Raw genomic sequence first — 4508 nt, forward strand, 5'->3', positions numbered from 1 at the left:
GGTAGGGTGACAACATTGATGAATATATTATTTCTTATATAAAGGAAGCTTCGCTATTTCCTGCACGATTAATTCCGATTTTGTGGACAATGTTTAAAAGACGCACTGTTTGGGCCTTTTGCAACAAGAACAACTTTTTCGTTCATATATATTGGTTTTCTATTCTGTATTTCATTTTCTTTTCAATCTGAAAAGTAAAAAGGCAGTCAACAACATGTATGCGATGGAATGTGTAAACCCGTGTTCCTGATTTCTTTATGATAATTTTAAATACCCAGCTTTTAGTCTGCTGCAGATCGAGCATAATTGCATTATAAAGTGTTTGCTTCGTCCTTAAAGTGTTAATGACACTCTCCAAATTTACAGCTGCACTGTGACCTCGTCATGACTTTGGACTAAAAGCTTAGCCAATAAATTTATAACTAGAATGACCAAAATTTGGCTTCCTAATCATCCTTAATGGCGCAATACAAGGTTCAAATGTCCCTTAATCGGTTTACTAAGAGTGCGTTTTCCGTTCATTGGGATTCACGCCATTTGCACTCTTTTTGTACGGCATGGCGGAGCGAGGAGGGGTGGAGAGGATATATTTTATGGAAGAACAAGCTTCATCTTTGCATTAATAGGCTAAGTCGATATCGTGCTGGACAACGGATTGGTTGGTTCTGGTTCGAATCCAAAACTCGGTGTTCTTGAACCCAGGTAATTTTGTGGAGTTTTTAAGACTAACAACCCCATCGTAGACATCATTAAATTCGGACACATCATTTCTTAAATAACTTAATATTGTTGATAGGGGCGTATAAACCACTCATTTACTTACTGAGTTGGAGGTGGAATATCATCAACATGACAAAACGTGGGCAGTTGACAACAGTGTAACAATTGATGTGTTCAAGTTTGTTACTTGTGTCAGGACCCGATTTAATCGGGTGCTATTCATTTCCTGGAATACGGAGTTATTGGTGGTCTTAAAGTGTGTATATTTGACTTGCTTGGGAAGACAGAAAAAGACCGAGATAGGGCAATTGAAATATCTTGGTAGTAGTTAGACAATCTTTAATAACATCACTACGCTGCTTCTATTGTTAGTAATTTTGTCACCGGCATTCCGATTAATGATAATAATTGTGAGGCAGCGCGGTGGAATCAGGCTCTCGTCAAAATAATCAAACTGAAGAAACTTGCATTTTTCTGCAGCTTTGTTTATTTTTATCAAATTTTTGTTTTTTGGCTTTCATGCCCATTAAAGAACTCATTTCTGTGTGGATTTTTCTGAAAAACGTTGATTAAAGGCATAACAAATGTAAATTTTCAGTTGACCTGGACTCTTAAGCTAAGGAAATAACCAATCTTTGGCGGCCATTTTCTAACTAATTTTACCACTGAAAACATGTTACCCCCACCTCCTTCATTCGCAATTATCTCGACTTGTATTCAAGATAAATTGATACCGTTTTCATCCAAATAAAGACAAGTGAACAAGCTTTAAGATGATACCAATAACTCTACATGCCCACAAATTGACGAGAGCCTGATTCCACCACGCTGCCTCACAATTAAATAATTAATAACGGGTGATAGATATAGGGGAGCTACAACAATGTAGTCAAATCGCGAGGGAAAGCTCGGAAGACGACAAAAATAGATGGTGGAAAAACATTATCTACGATCTAGTTTGGGCCTATCACAGTGGTGTGCTAGATGCTCTCAATAGCTTCATGTCGCTCGGAAGGCCGTATTTACGCTACCTAATACGGGGTGCTCACTATGGATGGGATTGCCCGACTCGGTCGCCTCAAAAACAACAAACTTGTTTGTTTTCAGTTTCAGGCGATCGAATCGGGCTATCGGCCCGATCCAGCCGTAGCGCGCACCCCGTATAAGACTAAGACTAGACCTCGGTGACCGACTCCGGGTGGCTAAAAAATGCTAGTCACCCAAGGTCGCAGAAATCCTCACGGGCCAGTGGCGTCAGGCTACTCGACCGAATTCGGTAGACTAGCCTGACGCTAGCAACCCTAGATTGGGCGAGAAGCCTAACGCCAGCCACTCGACAGCGGCCGAGTAGCACCGGCCTTAATATAATGCCGATAACTCCACTTGTCACAAAATTGACGAGCACCTGATTCCACCGCGTCGTGACACAAATATTACTCATGCACATGTTTTGTTTTTCTCCATCTAAAAATGTTTTGGCTTAATACCTTTTTATGTCCATTTAAAAGCACATTGCTTGAGCGAATTCTACTTAAAAACGTTGATGAAAGGAACGCAAAATGCAAACTTGCAGCTTTCAAGCACTTACGCTTGGGAAGTACCGAAATTCGGCAGCAATTTTTACGCAAATTTTATCTCCTACACCAGACGACCGCCACCGCCTTTAATTGTAAAATATATTTGTCTCTTTATTGAAGATAGCTAGTTGATTTTTCCATCCAAAGTAAAACAAGTGAACCAGCATTACAGTAGTATCAATAATTCTAAACCCAAACACTGACGAGCGCCAGATTGGATTAAGATTTCACAAAATCGTGGCGCATTCGTAAAGTTGCCCAAACAGGATAACAATTGAAAACATTCCTTTTTTAAATGTAGGTGTTTTGAGCCCATTAACACAAATTGTTAGAAAATTTTGGTCACAGCCTTCAACCCTACTTGCTAGGGGAAGTCTCTTCTGAGAGGGATGCAACGTCCCATGAGAAAAAAAAAACACACACTAAGATCATCCATAAATATTGTCTCCATTTGGAAATCGAGCTTCGGTTTATGTATGCCATGAAAATCGGCAACTGTTATACAACAGACACCGTTTTACTGAAGACAGCCCCAAAGGTTCCGTGCTACGAGGTATTCACCCAGGTGTCCACTAGAGGACGGAAGGCTAAATAAAACACAAGTAAAAGTTAACCTAGACTCTCTATTCGTAAAATCAACTTTTAGAAATGACGTCACAGTGGTACAAATCTGAGTAAGACAATTAAGAATAGATACCCTGGTTATATCCATTAGATCAAAAACGTTCTATATGGAAGGCTAACTTGCTTTTCCCACCCAAAGAAAGCTGACTGGTATTTGTAATTTGTTTAAATATAGCCAGAAGTTTTATATAATCCCAAAATACGGTCACGTCATTTAAAATGCGTTCTTCGCTTTCGGAACATAAATCTGGAACAGTGCCTCGTTAGTGTGGGATGCTGATGGGACTAAATCAACCATGATTGTTTATTCATGAGGATTATGGCGCCCCCTGGGGACACCGAACAGCAAATGCGCGAACCATCAGCACGTACTAGTCGTGCCAATACCAATGATGGGTCTCAGCTGGGAAGGTGAAATCCACCCAGGCTACACACCCTGCCGTGTAAACGTACAAGCCTAGGCGTACGACAACATTTCGTTCAATACATGTCCACATTCGAAATGAAAATACTCAATGTGACGCTTACTTGACTGCATGCAGTTGTAAGCACAGTAAGACACTTAATAATACACGCAATGAGCTGTTTTTGAAAATAGTTGTTGTTTCGTGACATAGGAAATCCAGTGGTAAGGGAGGTGCGCTGAAAAGCGAATTATTGACAGCGAAGGTCATGCATCGATGTCTTTCACTGCCTAACATTAAACAATTGGAGACAAATGGAAGCCCTCATTCAAATTTCAACGATAACTTCTTGGTTCTTGTGTTGCAACAAAACTGCAACCTGGGCGCGCCGATGTAGAGAATAGCTAACTTTTTTTACTTTTCCCACCCAAAGAAAGCTGACAGGTTATTGTAATTTGTAGAGACAGGAAACAAAACAAAGTCTGTGTTTTCTTTCTTTTCCAGGTATAACCCATGCTACACGCTCCCAATCGTATTTATTAATCTATTTCTAGTTTCAGTACAAGTTTTAAGGCACTTGCAAAGTATTAAGGTCATATAGGTGCTTAGGATTAGATGAGTTAGTACACCCACAGAGTGACATACCAAGAAAATAAAACGAAGGAGCGATACAAACGATATAACTTTTTTGGCAGAAAAGAAGGAGCAACCCCCACGAAAGCACATTCTATGTTAACACACTCTACTCTATTAGATGATCATATAATCCAATTCTTATGATAATAACTGTAATAGAATATGAAGTGCTTCCTACTAGTCTTGTTTGCCGGGTCTAGAATATTACAAGCAAATAACAACGTCTTCTAAATTTTCTAAGTTGTTTCAATGTTCCACCCCTTGGGCTAAGGTCAAATCATTCTTTTAATTAGAGAGTTTCAGGTAAAAATCGTATTTAAACTTTCGTCTTTTGATCGACATTTTTGTTTTGATGTTAAGTAGCAATGCAGCTAATCTTCTGTTTGCTGATTAATTCAACCAGGCAGGAAAATTGATTCTCATTTTTGTGCTTTTAATGAAACTGTTGGCTTTACATTGTGAAACGAATGTAAGGTGTTTTATATAAAGACATTTACTTTGGCTATATCATTACAATTACGTATAGACATGTATCAAATAACATATA

This window comes from Aplysia californica, unplaced genomic scaffold (genome assembly GCF_000002075.1).
Source record: "Aplysia californica isolate F4 #8 unplaced genomic scaffold, AplCal3.0 scaffold00114, whole genome shotgun sequence".
Classification (NCBI taxonomy): Eukaryota; Metazoa; Mollusca; class Gastropoda; order Aplysiida; family Aplysiidae; genus Aplysia; species Aplysia californica.